The 23,354-nt window shown below is 41.6% G+C and overlaps 1 long non-coding RNA gene across 1 annotated transcript; it reads right to left on the reverse strand.

The window, feature by feature from the left end:
* Nucleotides 1-12,303: 12,303 nt before the first annotated feature.
* On the reverse strand, nt 12,304-14,630 carry LOC112584679. Its single transcript, XR_006550795.1, has 3 exons — nt 14,298-14,630; nt 13,822-14,124; nt 12,304-13,406 (listed from the first exon to the last, which is right to left on the reverse strand). It is a non-coding gene; the product is annotated as an uncharacterized LOC112584679 (long non-coding RNA).
* Between the last annotated feature and the right edge of the window lie 8,724 nt (nt 14,631-23,354).

A 23,354-nucleotide genomic window follows, 5' to 3' on the forward strand; every position in this document is an offset into this window, starting at 1 on the left:
TCTGTTCTGGCTTCTTGCTACATAAATCTTTCATATCAGTGCATTACAGTATTTGAGAATTTTCCATTTGAAGAGTTCACCAGAGAATATTCCCCGTAAAGAGGAATGGGCCTTATATTATCTTATTACTCACTAATTTCATAAGAAGGGCTGTTTGCTGAATTCCCTCAACCTGCTCCCTTCTTGTTTTCACTCTCCCTGCTACTCACTATTTGCTTTGCTCTCCAAGAAGCTCCTCATTCTGTGGGAGCCACAGGCAGCCGTTAGGAGCTAAAATTTCCCTCAGTGAAACATAATCCTTCAGAAAGGAAATATCCCTTCTTCTTATTCTACTGTAGCAAATCTATGGAACTTCCATACTGCCCTTTTGGACTGAAAGAATTTCCATTTGCGGCATCCTGTAAGCACCTTTATAGATCAGTGACTCAGCAACCGACTTAACACCCGATCAATACATGCTCTGTTTCCATTTTCTGTCGGTTAAATTTAAGACAAAGAAATTTCTTCACACTTTTATTCCATTTGCTTCAGTTTCCAAGGCAATTTGTGTTTGAGCAGAAACCAAATGTGCTCTCTGCAGGCAGATGGGTGCTAGGGTTTTATTCACCAGGTGCCTTCCTACTACCTATCCACCTACCTACCTATCTACATACCTTCTCGTGTTTCTAGTCTTAATTATTTTTTTGCTCTGCATAAAACTACTTTTTATTTATCTCATCTTGTATATTTTGCATTCATCTTATATCTTAAGTCCGTTTGAAATGTAGTTTATATGACTCAGTGAATATATATATATAAAAATGTGTGATATATATATATATATATATATATATATATATATGTTGATATGTTTAGCACAGACATAGAACCAAGCCTGGCTATAGCTCCTGATGCCCAGATACTTATTAGAGTGTTGCTAGAAGAGGAAGATTTACTTGAGGAACAGTGCAAGGGAGTGAACGGCAAACAGCAGCAGGTATGCAACCGTTTCCTAGAAGGTGACGTTTGAAGGGACATTCAAAACAATCCAGCTGAGGTTGTGAGACTTGTCTGAAGTCACTTGAGTATTTAGAGTCCTTAGATCTTCTAACTCCAAACCTCATGCTTGTTCTGGGTCCTGGCCCAGCCCTTAGTGTTATGGCAAAAGTATTGGGTTAGACAAAAAGTTCGTTTGTGTTTTTCCATAGTATCTCAAGGAAAATTCCGAATGAACTTTTTGGCCAGCCCAACATATAGACGTCCCTTTAGGCAAGTCACTTAGCAGATATGCAATCATTTGTCATCAGAGAACAAAAACCATGTATCCTCTAAGAGTTACCAAAGCAAATATTTATCCTTAATCATAAAGTCCTTGACAACATTTTTTCCTGAGTCTAATGGATATCAGGTTATTATTTTGATTGGCTGAAAGACTTGACGTTGATTCTGAATCAATTTAACATAAAATATTAAATATTCATCTCTCCAAGAACTATTTGAAGCAGCTTATGGGAGGAAAAATAAGATTAATAAAATAGTAACCAAAAAGGGGCTATGGCCTTGAAAACATTTGGTAGTACATGACAACAGTTGCCAGCTTTGTACTTTAATCATGGCTCTGGGCTTCTTAGAAACCCAGTCCAAAAGGGAAACACAATTAGTTGCATAATTCACTTTAACTGAGGAGCAGAATCATATTTTCTCAGAAGGCAAGGACTTTTCTTATGTCAAATTCTGAGATCATTTTCTCATAGGAAGCAATACATGGAGGAATGTTTCAATAACAACTCTCAGCTAAGTCGGGAGCAAAATTTACAGAACTTTTTTGTAGCAAATCTAGCAGAGAGATCATGATGTTGTTTGAAATTATACAAGATAGAGTCTGTGAATGACTTAGCAGTCAACTGGGTCAAAGGAAAAAATGTAGGTAATCTAGAGAAAAGGGCAAGCTACATGAGCCTTAAATTATCTTCCCTCAGTTTTTTTTCACTTCCAGGATCTTGACAGGTTGTAGGTATCACATAATTTTAAGACCTTTCTCTATAGCAAGAACACAGAGTCCAATTATCCTGAAGACTATTAATTGAAAGCAAATTTTAAAAAAATATTTATTTACTTATTTGACCAGATCTTAGTTGTGGCATGCGAGTCATGGCATGTGGAATCTAGTTCCCTGACCAGGAACTGAACCTGAGAGCTCTGTATTGGGAGCACAGAGTCTTAGCCACTGGACCACCAGGGAAGTCCCTGAAAGCAAATTTAAAACTTTGACAACATATAAGCAAATGTTAAATTTGACACTGTCTCATGCAGACTCTCAAGCCTAGCCTTGCCTTGAGTAGTAGGCCTCTACCCAGAGACTAATTAAACTTCCTAGTCAGAAATAAAGTTTAAAAGTTCCAAATTGCCTGATGAGGGCTTCCTCAGTTTCCTCATTTATAAAATGGGAATAAGAGTTGCCCAGCTCACAAAGTTGCTGGTGGGGACTGATAGTCAGAATAATATACGAACATACTTGGCACCTACCTGGTTCTCAATAAAATGTTGTGTGCATGCGTAAATAGGTAGGTTTCAGTTGATAGCATAAATTTCCAATGGATACTAAACATTCAACATCCAAAAGACATAACAAAATCTTTAAAGGACACGTACGCTCTCTCTCCTTTTAACAAATGGTTGTATCATATATCCAATTATCTAGAGCAGAAGTTGGCAAACTATAGCCTTTAAACCAAATCCAGCTTGCTGCTCATTTTTTGGTAATGGTTTATTGGTGTGACACCACGCCCATTTATTTACATGTAGTCTATGGCTGCTTTCCAGAAGAGTTGAGTAGTACAACAGAGTCAGTTGGCCCACAAAGGCTAAAATAATTACTTCTGACCTTTTACAGGAAAAGTTTGCTGACCTCTGAATAGATCACACGTCCTCTTAGACGCTAAACATCATTTCAAACACAATACATTCCAAACTAAGATCTTCATCTGGGTGTGTATATTCATGCATGTCTGTGTGCACACTTTTCCCTTCTCAGCTTGATCATCAACTCAAGTACATATTGTTAATGCTCCCATCTCCTGAACCCAGTTAATTAATCAAGTCCTACCATATTCTTTTCCTTTAAAAATGTCACATCCTTTCCACTCCCCTCCTGCTGTTATTCTTCCTGGATTCCACTTAGACCCCCTGACACTACCAACATACCCTTAGATCCATCCTCAACACCACTGGCTGAGCCATTGCTCTAAAAATGCCCTTTTTACACTATTATAATCCAGCTCAAGAGTCTATAGTAGCTCCCACTTGCCGTCCGCACCAAGTCTGAATTTACTCTGCCTGGCTTTTAAAATAGCCCACAATCTGGCTCCACAGTCCATGTGAAACTTCATGGCCCACCTCTTCGCCTTGTCCAACCAGCACTCTGGTCTGGCCCATCTCTGCTAGCATCACCCTACTAAATCCCACCTCTGCTCTACACTTCCACCACAACTCCGTTCTGAGTTGAATTGAGTTTTCCGATTCATACATTGAAGTCTGAACCCCCATACCTCAGAATGTGACCTTGTTTGGAAACAGGGTCACGGCATGTAATTAGTTAAGAGGAGGACATACTGGAGAAGGGTGGGCCTTATAAGTATTTTATACAAGGAGGGAAGTTTGGAACCAGAGACACAGGGAAAACACCAGGTGAAGATAAAGGCATAAATCAGGGGATGCATCTACGAGCCAAGGGATGCCAAAGGTGGCCAGAAAACTACGCGAAGAAAGGAGAGAGGCCTGGAACAAATTCTCCCTCAAAGCTCTCAGCAGGAACCAAATCTGCCAACACCTTGACCTTGGACTTCTGGACTCCAGGACTGCAGGACAATACATTTCTATTGTTTAAGCCACCCAGTCTCTGCTACTTTGTTAAGGCGTATGTGCATGCTCAGTCACTTCAGTCATGTCCAACTCTTTGTGACCCTATGGACTATAGACCACCAGGCTTCTCTGTCCGTGGGATTTTCCAGGCAAGAATACTAGAGTGGGTTGCCATGCCCTCCTCCAGGGGATCTTCCCAACCCAGGAATCAAACCTGCATCTCTTGCATCTCCTGCATTGGTAGGTGGATTCTTTACTGATTGAGCCATCAGGAGAAGGGAATGGCTACCCCCTCCAGTCTTCTTGCCTGGAGAATTCCATGGACAGAGGAGCCTGGCAGGCTACAGCCCATGGGATCACAAAGAGTGGGACACAACTGAGCAACTTTCACAGAAAGCATACACACCATAGAATACAAATTTTGTTAGGGCAGCCCTAGTAAAATAGCACAGCTTGCTCCCTGCCCATGGCTCAGAAAGCTTTGGGGAAGAAGATGCTTCTGAAGGTCTTGTGATGTGTTGCTGCAGAGTGGAGAGAAGTGAAGAGGTCTGCAGATGGCAGGGTGCCATCAGTGAGCTTGCTCACCTGCCTGGGTCCTCCCCTCCAGAAGGAAGCCCAGCCTACTTCCTCGGGAGCCTACAAGGCTGCCCGACTTCATCTCCCTCCTGTCATGTCTGGGGGAGATCAGGGGTGAGGAAAGCCCAGATAAATGTTTGTAGCCCAGGGACCTGCCTCGCTCAGTTGCTTCAGAATGTCTGCTCTCCCCCTCCCTCCCTTTCCTCCCTGGAGACTTAAGCCACAGCCTTTATAAAGAGTAAACTCGGAGCCAAGCAGATCGGCTTCAGGAGTCTAGCAGCCGCCTTCCGCCTGCTTCTGTCCTGGAAGTCTGAACATCTATCTGGAGAGTCCACAGTCCTTGAATGGAGGCCGCCTGAGAGAGGCTGCCAAGTCCCAAGCATTGTCCAGGAACCTCAAGGAGGCTAAATCAGGACCGATGAACTCATTAAGGAGACTTCTTGCAAAGAATGTGTCCCAGGGGACTGGTGAGGGACCGAGTGGAGCCCTGCAGCTCTGCTGTGCTCTGACACGCATGCCCATGTGACTCTGGTTGGTCGTCGGTGAGAAAAATGAAATCCCCTCCAAGTCCCTCGATTCCAGGAGGCCAGAGGCCAAGCCAGCTCTTCAGCCACCGAGTCATCACAGACTGTGTGTCTGTGAGTCTATTACCCTCTTCCCTGCAGACATTTGGTAAGTCCAAATGGCTTGATAAACTCATTTCAAATGATGTAGGGTGAACAGTGATCAGCTTTTCTTTGTTCCAGAGAAAAAAGAAGCACATGCACTGAAGTGAGGACATGACCGAGTAGTCGGAGGGCGAGGCGGGGCCAGCTTCGTGAGTGTGCAATGTGTGCTCAGGACACTGCAGCTGGCTTCACACTCTGTTCTGCCATCTTTCGGATTTTCATAACGACTGACCAAGGGCCTTGCACTTTTGTTTTGTTCTGAACTCTAAAAATGATGTAAGCCGCTCTGGGGAGAAGCCTGTGTATACGTGTGCATGCGCACATGTGAGTGCCTACGTGCATACCTGTGTGAGTGTGTGTGTGTAGCTATGACGTAGCACTTGATGCTGAGTGATGAGTAGAGAAAGAATGGTCCAATTTCAAATCTGGGAGTGGATAATAAATATTGTTGATTCTCATTTTGTGTGGTCATTGTGTTCAATTTTAAAGTTGTTGCCAACAGTGTATTGGTGAATTCTGCACCACTGCTCCCAGGGGAAATGCAGGGTTAGGTTCCTGTGAGCCTCTGGTCATGTTTCATCTACTTATCAATATACAACCTACTTTTATATGTTTGTCTAAAGACGCCTTGTTTAAAATATGTTGTTGGTTCATTAACATCAAACTCACAGCCAACAGCATTGTAAGTCAAGGCTGAACGAAACTTATCTAACACAAGGCACATCACAGCCATTTTGCACTTAGGAACACTAATCTAGTCAGCACCTCAGCACAATGCTTGGGGGCCTTCATAAACACCCACCCCAAAGCACCAAAATTTGAAAACCCAGCACTTAAGACACCATGTAAAGGATGCTTGTTTACAGCAATGAGAGGAAAAAGGAAAGCAGAACACTGCTTTGTTTGACCTCAGCTGGGCACATGCTTGTCCAGTGACTCAAATCTTTTGCCACTCTGCACAGGTCCGTTGAACACCTGTGAAAATGCCCCAAGTATTGGTTTGGAGTTACAAATAAATTTTGGTGAGTGGACAGGTTTGCAAATAACAAATCCACAAATAAGGAGGACTGAAAGTCAGTATATTCAACTAGGGTGAGGAGCCTGTGATTCAATTTCTGCTCCATCACGGCTGTATAACATCTTATCCATCTACTGAATTGCTATTGAACCTTCAAGACACATGAATGACTATTTCCTTCATGAGGATTTTTCCAAAAACCTTGGTTGAAAATGAATTGTTTCTTTTTCACCTCAAGTCACCCCTCTTTCATGGACACCTGCCACTTGTCTGTCACTGTGCCTCAGATGAGGGCCACGTTGCTGGGCCACAGGGCAGTTTTACCCTACTCTCACTGTCTTGCTTGGTTCTTCCTCTTCACCTTTTGTGGTTCCGTTGACTGCTACTTCTTGTCCACCAGAGCCTATGACAGCTGTGTGGCTATGTACCAACCCCTGCTTTATGTCACCATAGTGACACAAAAGGATCTTTTTGTTTTTGTGACTAGGGCTTCCTTTGATGGTGTCTTCAGGGCCTTGGTGATGAAGTGTCTCTTTCTCCCAAATATTCCTCATCATATTGCTTATTCTGCCAATGTGATGCTGATTTAATTATACTTTATTATAATTCATTGTTGACCTTCGATCATTCCAATAAGTCGATCGTAAAATCCGTCAGAACAGGAATTATATCTTACTCACCTTTACATCTACAATGGTGCTGAGCCCACTTTTTCTTAATGCAGGTGATGAATGTGAATTTATAAACTTGAAATGGGAATAAAAAGTTTGGCTTTATCTATCACCACTATTTTTTTTTTAATTATGGTGAAGTTCACTTAGCATAAAATTTACCATTAGTGACACTGATGACATTTACAATGCAACGCTCACAGGATATTTCATCACTCCCAAAAGAAACCCTGGGAACTTCCCTGGTGGTCCAGTGGTTAAGACTCCATGCTTCCAATTCAGGGGGCATGAGGTTTGATACCTGAGTGGGGCTAGGATTCTGCATGCCAAGTGGTACAGCCAAAAAAACAAACAAAAACAAATAAAACCCTAAAAGAAACCCTTTACCCAGGAAGTCATCACTCCTCATTCTCCCCCTCCCTTAGACCCTGCAAGCACTAATCTATTTCCTGTTTCTACTGCTACTGCTGCTAAGTCACTTCAGTCGTGTCCAACTCTGTGTGACCCCATAGACGTCAGCCCATGAGGCTCCCCCGTCCCAGGGATTCTCCAGGCAAGAACACTGGAGTGGGTTGCCATTTCCTTCTCCAATGCAGGAAAGTGAAAAGTGAGAGTGAAGTCGCTCAGTCGTGTCTGACTCTTAGCGACCCCATGGACTGCAGCCCACCAGGCTCCTTCGTCCATGGGATTTTCCAGGCAAGAGTACTGGAGTGGGTTGCCATTGCCTTCTCCTTCCTGTTTCTATGGGCTTGCCTATTCTGGACGTTTCATATAAATAAAATTCTATAATATGTGGCCTTGGTATCTGGCTTTTTTTCACATAACATGATGTTTTGTGGTTAATCCATGTCTCAGCATATATCAGTTCTTCATTTCTTTTTATGACTGCATAATATTCCATGAGAAATGCTGGGCTGGAAGAAGCACAAGTGGGAATCAAGATTGTTGGGAGAAATATCAATAACCTCAGATATGCAGATGACACCACCCTTATGGCAGAAAGTGAAGAGGAACTCAAAAGCCTCTTGATGAAAGTGAAAGACGAGAGTGAAAAGGTTGGCTTAAAGCTCAACATTCAGAAAATGAAGATCATGGCATCTGGTCCCATCACTTCATGGGAAATAGATGGGGAAACAGTGGAAACAGTGTCAGACTTTATTTTTTTCGGGCTCCAAAATCACTGCAGATGGTGACTGCAGCCATGAAATTAAAAGATGCTTACTCCTTGGAAGGAATGTTATGACCAACCTAGATAGCATATTCAAAAGCAGAGACATTACTTTGCCAACAAAGATCCATCTAGTCAAGGCTATGGTTTTTCCAGTGGTCATGTATGGAAGTGAGAGTTGGACTATGAAGAAAGCTGAGCGCCGAAGAATTGATGCTTTTGCACTGTGGTGTTGGAGAAGACTCTTGAGAGTCCCTTGGACTGCAAGGAGATCCAACCAGTCCATTCTGAAGGAGATCAGCCCTGGGATTTCCTTGGAAGGAATGATGCTAAAGCTGAAACTCCAGTACTTGGCCGCCTCATGTGAAGAGTTGACTCACTGGAAAAGACTCTGATGCTGGGAGGGATTGGGGGCAGGAGGAGAAGGGGACGACAGAGGATGAGATGGCCGGATGGCATCACTGACTCGATGGACGTGAGTCTGGGTGAACTCCAGGAATTGGTGATGGACAGGGAGGCCTGGCGTGCTGCGATTCATGGGGTTGCAAAGAGTCGGACACAACTGAGTGACTGAACTGAACTGAATATTCCATTGTGTGAATATACCACATTTTGTTTACTTCACTCACCAGTTGATGGGCATTTAGGTTGTTTCTACCTTTTGGCTTTTTTGAACAGTCTGCCTTAATATTTTAATAATAGGACTCAGTATAGAAATGTCAGTGATCATTAATATTTTTGTTACATAGACATTATAGCCTGTTTACTTGTCCCCACATCCATCCTTACTAGACTGTAAGGTCCTGAGGGCAGGGACTTTGAATTGTTCCCTGTAGGTTCGCCAGGGCCTTGGTTAATTCTGGCGCAGAGTACATGTTCAATAAATCTGTTGACAGATGAGTGATTTCTGCTTAAAGGTCTGACTGTCCAATCATAATATATATGAGACACATCTAAAGTCACTCTCATAAAATCACAGAATATTAGATCTTGAAGAGTGGAATAGCTGGTCCAAGATTATCGTTTAAACATTTTAGGCACCATCACTGTCTAGCTGTGTGACATTGGGCAAGTTTCTTAAAGTATCAGATTCCTTACCTATAAAATAGATTAATCAGATTCCTTACCTATAAAATAGAGGCAATAACATAACCTACCTCATAAAGCTGTTTTGGTGTTTAAAGGACAATACAGATTCAGTGCCGATTATTAGGAATAAGAAATTAAGATCAAAAAGGGTAGGCAAAGTACTCAAGATTACACAGATGCTTAGAGGCAGAACTGAGACCTGAACCCATGTCTTGGCGTTCCTATCTTCCCATGTCATTCAAAGGATACTCAGAACTAGATGGGGAACAGAACTTTCTCTGTAATGACATCACTGCTTCTTCCACAGTCACATTCTCCGAGGCAGACCTCTCCTTCCTTAGACAGGCGGCCTTCACATTCTAGGTTTTGTCCCTCCTTCCACATTCCAATCTAACCTCCTATCTACCTCAGGAAAGACAAAGATTCAGAGTGTCCACTCACAATTTCCCCCGAAGTATGTTCCTCAAAATATTCACTTCTATGTAGGGTAATTTCTAGGCTGGAAAAAAAAAAAAAAAAAAAAGATTCCTTGGTCAAATGCATTTGAGAAAGAGGACATCTCTTGGAAAGAGATAATGCAAATTAGTATATAAAGCCTACTAAGAAGGTCTGCATCTAGATGCCTCCTTACCCTGTATTCTAGGATGTAATGAAATATGAAATCTTGTCTCAGCACAATACCATGCTTGGAATGTCATGAAACACATTTTGAGAAACACTGGCCTCAATTGTTACCCTTGGCATCAAATGGAAGGGTCATATTTTTATTCATGTGGTATGAAAGAGCAGGTTTTGTCCAGTTTTTCACTGCTTAGTACCTGGCACACACTAGAGATGAAACAACCATTTGTTGAAGAGATGAATACATTTCAACAGAAATCACAATTTCGAAGTAAAGATGTGTTAGTAAAGAAGCTAACACATCAGCCACTGGGTCTTCAGTCTGAAAGTGAAAGTGTGAACTGGTCAGTCTTGTCTGACACTTTACAACCCTATGGGTTGTAGCCCGCCAGGCTACTCTGTCCATGGGATTTTCCAGGCAAGAATACTGGAGTGCATAGCCATTCTCCTCTCCAGGGGATATTCCTGACCCAGGGATCAACCCCAGGTCTCCTGCATTGCAGGCAGATTCTTTACCTTCTGAGTCACCAGCGGTCTTCACGCTAGTTGTACCCAAAGGAAAGGTCCCCATGGTGTCTCTCTCCCACAAGAAGAAGGCTCCCATCCACCGAGTACTGGTCTCTTGCCTTTCACAACGGCAAGTCCCTATCAAAGTAGACCAAGAACGCCATCTGGGTCACTGCCACCTGGTTCACTAGACTCCCTGCCCAGCACCCAAGTGTTTCCAGGGGCACCAGTCTTCATGACTTCCAAAATTCAGGCTCCCTTCCAGATGCGACCTGAGTCAACAAGCTCTGCTTGCATCCGCATCAAAAAATGGACTCCCCTCCCCCACCCCCTCCGCCCTCCTGGGCTTGTCCAGGCAGCAGCAGAGAGCACCAGGGAGCCAGGGAGCAGGGTAGGCTGCTTCAACTTTTCCTGGCAAAGCCACCTTCCTTTTCAGAACCTTTAGCTCAGCTAAGTGGAGACACCTGGTGTTTGTTGTTGCAACTTCAAGAACAATACATCAAAGATTCCAGGCAGAAAATCAGGCTCCTCATAAAAACTGCATAGTCACAAAGACAATCTGGGGAGAGGAAATGCAGATTGTAGCCCGTCTCAACCTTAGGAGACTTTTTTCCTTCTCAAATTTTCTACCATCTGTGTAGTTGTTCTCCACAGGCTTGCCTTTAAAACGGAGGAAAATGCAATTGCAAGGCACCCAGAATTTGTGAGGAGCCAGGAAGGAGGAGAAATACTCTTTCCTGATTGCTTTGTTTTGTCAGGTTTTAAATCAGAGTGCTAACTTTTGTGCAATAACTGTTTGGTAACACTTAATAAGTAGCTGGTGTAGCACAGTTCCAAAAAAGAAATTTTTTTTAAGCCTATGCAAGGCCAAAGGAATATTAAAGTTTCACTACGGAAGAAATATGGCCGCTGCCAAGAACTGATTAGTCATAAAATCCACAGCATTATCATCATCCATCATTGCCTTTCTTTTAATGACCGAACTAAAAAGAGAGACATCAAAGTTTTCAAAATAAGGTTATAAAAACGCTGTACAGAGGAGGTCTCCAAATATTTTGATAGAACCTGAACAGAAAAAAATATAGAAAAATCATTGAAACAAATCACAAAACATATGTTGTTATGTTTTGCTCTAAAAACCATGAAGTTTATCCAGAACCCTATTATGGTAACTGCTTAGCTTTTCATGCATTCCTAAATTACCATGTAATCTAAAACCTTGTTTTCAGCTGTCCTATATTGGAAAGTCCCTTAAAATAATCAGGATGATTACAGGCTGGTATTCAGAAAGAAACTTGCTTGTATTATAGTAACTGAAAGTGTTATTTATCAGGCAGGCTCCTTTAAAAAAAAAAAATCTACCTCAGAAGCACAATGTATTCAGGAAATACCTAAACCAAGGATTGCATTTTGGGCTCTCTACATTTTCAAACACATGGATAGTTGGTGTAAAAATATGTTCTTTTCCTGCAGGGACTTGACTGTAATTAGTGTATGCCAAAACTCTCTCACAGAGATTTCATTGTCTTATCTACTTACATCATCTTAATGCGATTTTATTTTACTTTGTCAAAGTCATATTAATGTAAATGTGTTCTTGATAGCAAACAGAGTTCTTTTTTATGCAAAACAGGATTCAGCTGACTCTAATAAAACAGCTTGCAGTCTATTAGACTATAACAGTAATGTGCTTATTTTGTTTCTCAAATCAAGACTGTGTCAGAAAGCTATAGACAGAGATTTGTCTTGTTTTTCACAATAATTGCTAGGGTGGGGTTACATTATGATCTTTAAATGAATAGTATTGCTTAGAACAAACACTTCATATATCTTTTATCTTCCCCTGCATACAGTTCTGAGTTTTCTTTGAAAATGCTGCGCTACTTTTCCACATAAGTCATCAGAATGTTTCCAAAGAATTTTAACTGCCAGATTAATTATATCTTGCAAACAAAGATAGATTGCTTACATTCTTTATTCAGAATTCCTGCCAGTATGGAGCAACTGGCAACAAATTAATTTCTTTTGCAACCATGCAAAATGTTTTGCTATGAAAAGCTCTGGAAGGTAAATGTATCCTTTAAAAAAAAAATTAGGTTGCTCATTCTGAAAGGCTAATCTGTAAGCAAAAAACAGAGGATTAAATGAACTTGACTGCTCTCCCTCACTCACTTTTTTTTAGCATCTACATTATAGCTTTCCGTTAATGTATTCAGTTAATTAAGTATTGCTGTGACCTGGTGGCAATTTTTGAAATCCAGGGAATTTTTCCCCCTTTAAATTCCACCTCCCCCACAGAGCAGAATATAATCTGTTTCCAGTCAGTTTGTTTATGTCAGCTGTGTCTCTACTACAAGCCTCTAAAATGTTTTAATAAATTTATCAACCAAAAAATATTACAAACATTTCATTTCCTTTGATTCAGACACACATACACACCAAAAAAAAAAAAAAACACCTCTGCCTTCATTGCAAATTCTTGCCGGTATGAATCATTCTAAGTAATATTTGCTTTAACTTTCGTGTGGTTCTACAAACAACCTTTATATGGCTGGACTTCAAAGCTAGGAGAAATAAAGGTTAGAAATGTGATAGGAGTAATCTATTATTAGGCATGAAACATTAAACCACTTTTAGCTATAAGTCTTAAAACCTGAATAATCTAGGTTTTTAATGTAGGGCATATTTATTGTGCTTTCACTTACACAGGCATTTATCACAGAGGAGTGTTTGGAAGAGAAATATTTTCCATTGCACTTTGTGCCACAATTTGGTTTAATTTTTCCTAATATTTAATTTAGAAAAACGGTAATATTATAACAGGGTTCTCATGTTTCCTGGCCAAAATGCTTGGTGTTCCTCACAGAGTAAAATTAATCTGTTACCAGCCCGCTGACCTGCAAGTCAGGTTTCAGTGAAGTAGGCGCTGAGAGGGAAGGGCAGAGGAAGGGGGTGAGTGAGGGTGGGTAGGAAGATAAGATCTCTTTCTTAGACTTGGAAGGAAAAAAAAAAGCTTAGAGGAATGTCTCAACCCACCCATGCCATCAAATGACAGAAAATAAGCTGAACGGTGTATTTGAGCAGAGGAGTGTTTGAAAACATTTATTAGCTCCATCCATAACGACATCCACTGCAGGAATGTTAATTGTTAAAATCTGTACTGCAGTTATTTCTTTAAGCGAGGGGGGCTGCATTGAGTGAAAATTCAGCTCCTTGTTTCTCTTTTTTTTCCTCCACATATACTTGCACTTAAAAAAAAAAAAAAACTAATGTTATGAAATAAGTCGTATCAGATGGAGAGCTTTCTATCACAAGAGAATACAAAACAGTGTTAAGGATATATGCATAAGCGGGAACAAAAAAAACAACATTGGTAACATTTTGTTCTTGATTAAATTTGTGCTCCTAATACAGTAGATTAAAAATAAGTCCAACTGTTAAACACATTAGTGTTCAGCCACTGCTGATGTGCCAGGAAAGCAGCTATCGCTACAGACCTGGCCTGACTCTTTGCAGCCTTGAGGAGACAGAGGAAATCTGACCCCAGGGGAAATCTGAGGCCTCCCCCACCGCACCCCCTCCACCACCCCCACCCCCCCGCCCCCGGTCCATCAATGACCCTGCAGTTTGGGGATTCCTTGTTTTCATCTGCTGATTACATACCAGAACCTTCTTAACATCTTCTCAAACTGTGTCAAACTGAGGTCCCTTAGCAAAGCTGAAAGAGAATATTGGCTTAAAAACATGAAGAGAAGAATTGCTAATAGCTGGCCACAATCAAGGCACACTTTGAAAAAAATTAAAGTTGTCATCTTTGGGGCAATTATTTGTGAAACTTGTGTCCTTTAAGAAGACTGGTGTAGGGGCTTCCCTGGTGGTCCAGTGGTTGAGACTTCACTTTCCAATGCCAGGAGTGGAGGTTCAATCCCTGGTCTGGGACATGCCTGGTGACCAAAAAGCCAAAATCTAAAACCAAAGCAATATTGTAACAAATTCAATAAAGAGTCTAAAAAATGGTCCACATCAAAAAAAAAAAAAAAACCTTAAAAATAAAGGATTAGTGTAAGCCCCACGTCCCATTCCCCAGGCATTTTATGACTAAAAACGAGACTAAAGATGGGATCACATCCCAAAAATACCTGAAGTGGGAGCCACTCCAGTGATCATAGCCAATGCTCTTCTGGTGTAGTTAATGCCCAGCGAGGTTAAGGGCAACACTGCAACAGGAGACCTGAGCTAGCAGGCTGGAGATTCCAAGCTTTGGTTTCCCCCACCCTGTCCATTGTATGACACCACACTGCTCAGTTAGTTCAAAATAAGAGACTGAAATTAAACCCGTGAGTAAGAGAAATAATATATTTCTTCAGGTGATTGTAGTAATGGCCCTGCCTAATCTGTGTGTGATTATATTTGTATGATTTCTTCAAATTATGCGTGTGTTTCTGCTTGAACAAAAATATCAGCTCTTCAGTTCTTACTCCCTCCTCCCCCGCCCTGCCCCCCATCTTCCCCTCCCAGCTTCCCCCACTCCCTCTCAAGTGCACGTTTTTATGGTCTTTGGTCAATCTGGCTTAATAGGTTACCTGTTGCTGACACTCTCACTTCACATAGAAGTGGTACTCTCGGCTGTGACTTGCTTTCTGAAAGGGTATGAGGGTATGATGTTTATAAATCTAGGAAGTTAATTGCTCCCCAAAAGCCATGCAGAAAACTGCATATATTGCCAAGAACAGAGAACAGTTAATTGAAACTATTTGGGGCATGCAGTATAGAACAAGGAGATGGTTTCTGAGCAACACAACACACATCTCAATGTGGCTTGCCAAAGACCCGCACACTTTTAATTTGCTCTACAAATTTGGCTAGCCCAATAAAGTATAAACATCAAACACTGGTTGTGGAACGCATTAAACATTAACCAACTGAGACCTTAAAGACTTGAGTAGAACATTAAAATTAGAGGAGAAAGATAGGCCAGGCAACTCTGGGAAATCAGGTTAAGACTCTAAAAGAGAATGTTTGTTGGCTGGGTAAAAATAAAGCAAGAACTATTTTAAGATTGGTAACCATTTGTCTCGTAGACAGACTATTTCCCCTCCCTGAGATTATATTTTTAAAATCAAGCAAATTTACCAAGTCATTTTGGTTTTCTGATTGTTCTCCAGGACACAATGTATTACCATCCAAATGAGCTCTGAAAGGGTGAGGGTGGGAGGGTGGTGGTGGCATTTCCATTGCTGTCCCAGACCTGAGAATTTTTAGATGGAACTGTGCATTTTATCCATTTTGTGTGTTTGTCAGTATTCCACATTGCTTAGCCTGGGGGTCAGCCCCATAAAGGTTCAGTAAACTTTTGTTGGACAGCAAAATGAAAATGCTCTCTAAGGAGATTAAGGATGGCTCCCAGGTTTCCCATTCAGACTTGTCCGGTAAAGCCCACCCAAACCCTTCGTGAGTTCAGGATGTATTCCATTCACAACAAGAGCAATAAGCATATCCTTTGAAACAGAAAGATTCAAGAAAACGAAAATAATACCATATTCAATTACCTTGTTCCCTAAGTATCCTTTGTTCCAGGGGCCTCACAAAGTAAATTCCTGCAAGATAAGAACATTTCCTCTCAGGAGAAAGTTTGGTACATTATCTTTTTTTGATAGCCACTAAGAGTCTAGGATCGTGTAGGTGATAGCTCTCAACAACCCCACATAAGTTATGGTAAGAATGAATTGAACCAGGGGTTCCCAGTCGCCAGGATCAATGCCTGATGATCTGAGCTGGACTTTACATAACAACAGAGATAAAGTGCACAATAACTGTAATGTATTGAATCTCCCCAAAACCATCCCCGATGCCCCTGGTCTGTGGGAAAACTGTCTTCCATGAAACTGGTCCCTGGTACCAAACTGGTTGGAGCCCACTGATAAACCACTACTAGCCCAAGAATGAACTCCTAAGGCAGTTTAAATCTAACTACCTGCCTTCATGAGAATCCAAACATCCAGTCATGATAGGATATAAGAACCCTTAGGAACCCAGTCTCACTTGGGGTTGCCTCAAAAGTAGACCCCAAGACATTTGGGGAGGCAAAAGAAACACCAGATAGGGAGCAGGAAAACGAGGCAGGATGGGAAGGGCAACTGATAGGAGATGTATTGAGTTGGCCAAAAAAGTCATTTGGGTTCTTCCATTTGATGTTATGGGAAAACCTAACCAGCTTTTTGGCCAACCCAAGCCAGCTACAAGTCAGCACCTGGAGCTTAATTCCATGGAAAACTCTGGAAGCCAGTGTAGAACACACACCTCAGAATTATCCCACCGGAGAGATGGAGCCGGGGTGTTTATATACCAGCTGCCATCAGTCTCTGGATGAAGTTGTTCCTGAGAGGCATTAATTCCGGGTTACCTGCAGCTGACCAATTAGGCAGACAAAGCAGGTTTTGGGTAGCCAAAGGAAGCTCTCAAGCCGCACAATGCAGGAGCTGAGAATTGGAAACCAGGCTGGCATGCTCAAGTGTCATCAGAGTGAGGCACTATTGGAAGTATTCTAACAGAAGTGTCTAAATATCGGCAATGACTTCTGAGACGTTTAACTGCAGTTCTTTGTTGTGTCTAGTATAGTAGCTAAAACATCATAGGGGCTTAATCGATGTTTGTTAAATGAAGAAAGGAAGGACAGAATAAGACATCAGTTAACTGTTTTAAAGCTGCATATATATGGTTTATGCAATATTTAATATTGAACAGTTAACACTTTGCTTTAGAAGCTATATAATATGGGCTCAGGCTTGCTATCAGACAGACAAAAGTTTAAATATCACTTCCATCACTTTCTAGTTGTAAAAACTTGAGCAAATTACTTCCCTTAGTCTCTGTGGCTCCATATATAAATTGCCTGTTTCATAGTATCATATGGTATAAAACTGGAGAAGTAAGTGATAAAAGACTAGGTACAGTAATTGACACATGGTAAGTACTCAGTGCTAATATAATGATTCAAGAGTCAGTTCTCTGACTTCAAATCCCACTTGTGCCACCAACTATTCATATATTGGGTTAGCCAAAAACATTGTTCAGGTTTTTTTTCCATAAGATGTGAAGGAAAAACCCAAATGAAATTTTCAGCCAACCCAGTAACGTCAAGCCAGTCACTTAACCTCTCTGCTACAGGACATCCCCATCTCGGAAGTGGAGACAAAAATTTTTTGCTCTTTGTTCCCGTGAGAGTGAGATCCTAAGAGGACATCATAAGAGGACTAAGTCAGACTTATTGAGTACTTGAGCATTTGCACAGTCCTTTATGCATGCCATCTCACTTCCGAGCAGGAAAGGACTTTGAAATCATAAATCATCCTTCCAGTGTAGGAGAGTGCCTCTCCACTTCTCCAAATGCCCCCAAATCTGATTTGTGTTTGGATTAGGCTGTAGATTGTGTAGAGACCTCTCGGAGCTACACAGAGAGAAAATTTGGTTTGAGTCATCAGTGCTCAGCCAGGCAGTCAGGGTGGGCATGAGAGTGTCCAGCAGGCACTTGCCCACGTGGATCTTGTGGCTCACATTTAGGATGGAGTGTTTATGAAGATTCTAGATGAATGAAGATTAGAATTTATACTGGAACCATTGAACCAGTGAAGTCATGTAGCCAGGCATCACAGTGGACCTGTCTGAAAAGGGCAGGCAAGGGGAGTCTCATGCACAACACACCAGGAGATAATGCCTAAAACTTAGCCTGGGGATGATTCCATCAGCCTGTCTGAGCATTGAGTACGTGCTAATCATGGTAGCAGATACAAAAAGGAGTGCCTTTTATTATCCCTATTTCACAGTTGATAACACTGAGGCTTAGATACTTGCCCATGTTATGCAGAACTGTAGCCCAGGTCTGCCTGAAGCCAAAGAGAAGGTAACCACCCTATAACACTGATTTTCTGTAACATCATGATATTTTGATACCATCAACATGTAGCTATAATAGAGACAAAATAAAGAAAATCTAATTAATAATATGTATTTTTTAATGTTTAGCATCTTGAGGGAAAAAAGTTTTGCAACAGAGCATTGAGAGTCACTGGACGGAGCATATTCAACAAGAGAAGACAAAGTCATGACCACCACTCTCCAAATGCTCTTATTTTATGGTATTGCTAAGTCTTCCAGAAGAATTCAGCCAAGGCAACAAGAATGAATTTAAGTAGCTAGTCCTCTTTGTGATTAGTTCCGTCCCTTGCATCTCAATGAGCTCACTTGAAGAGAATCTAAGAATCAAATAATACTTGCTAGTCTACTGTTCATTTACTGAGCACTTACTCTGTGCCAGACAGTGCCTGGAGGTTACATCCACCATTCCTCAGCATCCTTCTGGGTTATGTGCCATTAGCTTCCTCTTTTACAAATGTGAAACTGGAGCTCAAAGAGGTTGAAGAGCTTTTCCAAGGTCAAGTTAGAGCTAGTACGTAGAAGAGCTGTAATTCAAATCCGGACTGCCCAATGCTAGGAATGAAACACTCATTCCTGGTGCTCTGCTATCTCTGCAGGTTTGAATCCTAGTGATGGAAAAGTACCCATTTTCTTTCAGACATTTTCTATTACATTGGACAAATCTGGGCTTTTAAGTATTGTAAACAACTTTTAAAAAAATGTACTTGAGCAAACTTAGTTCCCGGGAATTCTTGGGAACAGAGTTTAAAGTTCCAAAACAAAACAAATCTTTGCTAAATGAGCCTGTCATGATAAAACTGTATTTAAAAAGTAGGATATGCAACTGCATACAATATTTGATCCCAATTTCACAAATATTTTTAAAACTTTTAGTAAATATATGTTTGTAAAAATATACTTTCAAAAAACATTATGTTTTATGTACAATGTTATAATCCTGAACTTTTACTTAACCTTACTTAATGAGTATACAGCCTCTATAATATTCAACATGGAACAAAAATTCTAAGAAGGACTACATTAAAAGTCAAAAAGGGGTCTCTATTTTTTTCTTATTTAAAAGAACAAATATTACATATATTATCTGGAAAAAGTGAACATTAATATTTGCTCAGTCACCATGTATCAGGGACAAGGCTGGACTTTTAAAATCTATTGTCTTAACTAATAGCCACCACAAGCTTGTGTACAGCTACCATTTTGTTAATAAGAAAGCAAGTTTCAGAGAAATTAAGTGGCTGATCCACAGTCACGAAACTGAAAAGTGGCAGAAGTATAATTTCAACACCTTCTTACTCCAGGCTGGGAGCTCTTTGTAACACAGTGTAACCCATCATACAAATTATTTATTATGCATCCATACTTGTGGGTTCACTCCCTGGATTGGGAAGATCTCCTGGAGTAGAAAATGGCAATCTGCTCCAGTATTCTTGCCTGGGAAATCCCATGGACAGAGGAGCCTGGCAGGTGATAGTCCATGAGATCACAAAGGATCGGACACAGCTGAGTGATGAAGCATACATACAGGCTTGTCTCTGTGATGCCATCGATTCCTGAGATATTAATTTATTATCTATTCCTGATTTTACAGGGGAATAGAAAAAGAAAGGTCGTTTCTCTTCCCTAAATCAAAACTGTGAGCCTTCCCACAACAGGTGAGATTCCTAGGGCAGAGTGAGGAAGACTTCGCCTCACAAGAGGAGGGAAGAGGTGCTGGGGTCAGTAAGGCTGTCCACCAGGGCCCCAACCCAAATGTTTTGCCCAAAGATCTTGCTGCCTCAGCTTACCACATGATGATTGAGACTGCCCATCTTTGAAATAAAGAATCTTAGGATGCCTCAGAGCTTAACTTGAAAACCTCCAATCTAAAGAATTAAAATAATGGAACTTTCTCTTTCTTTGTCAGTTCAGGACTTGGACTTAGCAGTAAGGAGCTTACTCAAACAGGGCATACCTTCACCAAGGTCTCTGAGGCATTAAACTTGTTGACGCCATGCCAGGGAATTCATCCCCACTGTCAGGGACAGGACAGATGCAAAATTCAATAAGTGCTTTAACAGTTCACCCCTTGCATTTCTTTTTAAAGTTTCTCCTGGATCAATATGACTGCCTTCAGGAATGGCAAGAATTGACTACCTACCAAAAAGGAGATTCCAGTCCATGGAACCTGTGGGCATTTGGGGCCCCTACCCCATTCTAACAGAAGTCATTTTTCAGTCCCATCGGCTATTCTTCTAGCTGTGCCCTTTAGCACAGACTCATCAATCAACAGCAATAAATAGAAAAGGCATGAAAGCACCAGCCCCTGCAAAAAAAAAAGTCTCCTTTTTATTTAAAATATCAAGATTTCATTGCTTGTGCTATGGCTAATAACAGACGGCAAAGTGGCAAGGCAGCTCCCCAAGCCCGTTCTGTTTCCAAGCTCGTTAAACTTTGGAACAAGGTCTGTCCGTTGTGTGTGCATGTGTTTTAAAGCTGTTTTACGACATATTGTCAGGAACTCAGGTACTGGGCCTCTTTAACTCCAGCTTTCAGCAACTGCCTTTGCACTTCCCTTTCACATAATTAAACACCCTATGGTACTTAACAGAGTAATAAGTAGCACATCAATAAAGCAATAAATAATTGTATTCAGAAAAACTCCAGAGCCATCATCCATTAAGCAGCAGCTGTAAGCAATAGTTTTGATTAATCAATAAGGTTATAGACTAGGAAAGCAGAAGTTGGTCAAGGCCGGGAAGAATCAACCAGACTTCTTCTAAGCTAAGGAGGTGGCTCATCTCCCAGGTAACTTGCGGGGAGAATATAAATTGCAAGCACTGGCCCAGAGAGTAAAGGCAACCGCAGGAAGCCCCACCTCCAGAAACTAGTAAATTACTAGTTAAAAACAAAGAAGCAGGACAATTCATCTCTAGGGCAAGAGGGTTGCCTACTGAGAAGGAGGAGTGACTGCCCATAAAAGCAAAATGTTTCAACTTCAGAAAACAAACACTGAGCTGAGTTGAGCTGCAGAGCCAGGAGGAGGAGGGTGATGAACCTGGAACTCTGCCCGTGTGTCCACAGTAGACTTCTCAGCACCCTAGAAGACAGGGCCACTCAGCCTCCTGCCAAGAGGGAGACACTATAGGAGTGCTGTTACTGGACCACAGCTCTGAAAGCTACGGGGCAGGTTGGGGCTGAGGAGATAATCTGGGTAACAGCGCTTATAGCCTTCACAATCACCTGTGGGGTTTTGTTGTATAATCGTTTGCCTGGGTCCTGTGCTGGCAGATGGGAACCTGAATTTCAGAAGGTGGAGCCCAGGAGCCCATGAGTTCAGTTCAGTTCAGTTCAGTCTCTCAGTCATGTCCGACTCTTTGCGACCCCAGGAATCAGAGCACACCAGGCCTCCCTGTCCATCACCAACTCCCCGAGTTCACTCAAACTCATGTTCATTGAGTTGGTGATGCCAACCAGCCATCTCATCCTCTGTCGGCCCCTTCTCCTCCTGCCCACAATCCCTCCCAGCATCAGAGTCTTTTCCAATGAGTCAACTCTTCTCATGAGGTGGCCACGGTACTGGAGTTTCAGCTTTAGCATCATTCCTTCCAAAGAAATCCCAGGGCTGATCTCCTTCAGAATGGACTGGTTGGATCTCCTTGCAGTCCAAGGGACTCTCAAGAGTCTTCTCCAACACCACAGTTTAAAAGCATCAATTCTTCGGCACTCAGCCTTCTTCACAGTCCAACTCTCACATCCATACATGACCACTGGAAAAACCACAGCCTTGACTAGACGGACCTTTGTTGGCAAAGTAATGTCTCTGCTTTTCAATATGCTATGTAGGTTGGTCGTAGCTTTTCTTCCAAGGAGTAAGCATCTTTTAATTTCATGGCTGCAGTCACCATCTGCAGTGATTTTGGAGCTCATAGTTTATTTAAAAAAAAAGTTTGATAGGAATATAGTTGCTTTACAATGTTGTGTTAATTTCTACTGTAGAGCAGAGTGAATCAGCTATATGTATACATATATCCACTCTTTTTGGATTTTCTTCCTATTAGGTCACCACACAGCACCGAGTACAATTTGCTGAGCTATATAGTAGGTTTTCATTAGTTATCTACTTTCTACACAGTACTGTATATATGTCAATCCCAATCTCCCAGTTCATCCCACTCTCTCTTACCCACATCGGCGTCCACACATTTGTTCTCTACATCTGTGTCTCTATATCTGCTTTGTGGATAGGTTCATCTGTGCCATTTCTCTAGATTCCACATATATGCATTAAATGTATGATACTTGTTTTTCTCTTTCTGACTTCACTCTGTAGAACCAACTCTAGGTCCATCCACATCTCTGCAAATGGCACAATTGTGCTCCTTTTTAACACACCTCCAGGTGGTTGCTAATATAGAAGCCTCTGGTTTGGGGACCTCTGTGGACCTGGTGAGTTAGGCCAGCCTTGCCATATGGCCCATGAGGCTGGCAAGGCTTAGCTTGTGATGTGAGACAGATCTCTGACATTCTGGTTTTGTAACTAAGCCATGAACTTGTGGATTCGTTTACACCCATAGCCTCCAGAAGGTCCAAGATGGACAAAATCTTGGAGGCTTGTGTCCAGTCCTCTGTGGTGTAACCTGTGCCCCCAGAGAATCTGATGACACTAACCTAACATCTGTCATGGCCACGTGAGAAGTGTTCATCCATGCCACAAAATGCTGAGGACCTACTGTGTGCCAAGCACTGTTCTAAACACTGAGGGTTCTTCAGGGATGAAAAGGAACAAAAATCCGTGCTCTCAAGAACCTTTGCCCTGGTGGCACCCCAGAGATTTTCCATGTGTCTCAGTGCATGTGAGGATGAGGGCTGAGCCAGCAGAGCATTGCACACCCCAACTCTGTGTTAACAAGACAACCAGCTATCATTATAGACATTTTAAAGCATATGTGAAAGTAGAGAGAGTAGTATAATGAACCTCCAAATATCTCTCACCTTGTTTCAACAGTTGTTAACACACGGGCAGTTTTCTTTCATCTTCACTATATCACCCTCATCACCCAGATAACTTTGAAGCAAATCCCAGGCAGCATATCATTTCATCTGTAAATATATATTGTCAGTGGGCATCTCTAAGATATAAATAGTCATTTTAAAAAATAATCATGATCCTACCTAAAAAGCTAATGTTAATTTTGTAATATCATTAAATTTACAGTCAGTGTTGGTGTTCGCCCAACTGTCTCATATTTTTAAGTGTATGCATTCAAATCAAGATCAAA

Source organism: Bubalus bubalis, chromosome 4 (genome assembly GCF_019923935.1).
Source record: "Bubalus bubalis isolate 160015118507 breed Murrah chromosome 4, NDDB_SH_1, whole genome shotgun sequence".
Taxonomy (NCBI): domain Eukaryota; kingdom Metazoa; phylum Chordata; class Mammalia; order Artiodactyla; family Bovidae; genus Bubalus; species Bubalus bubalis.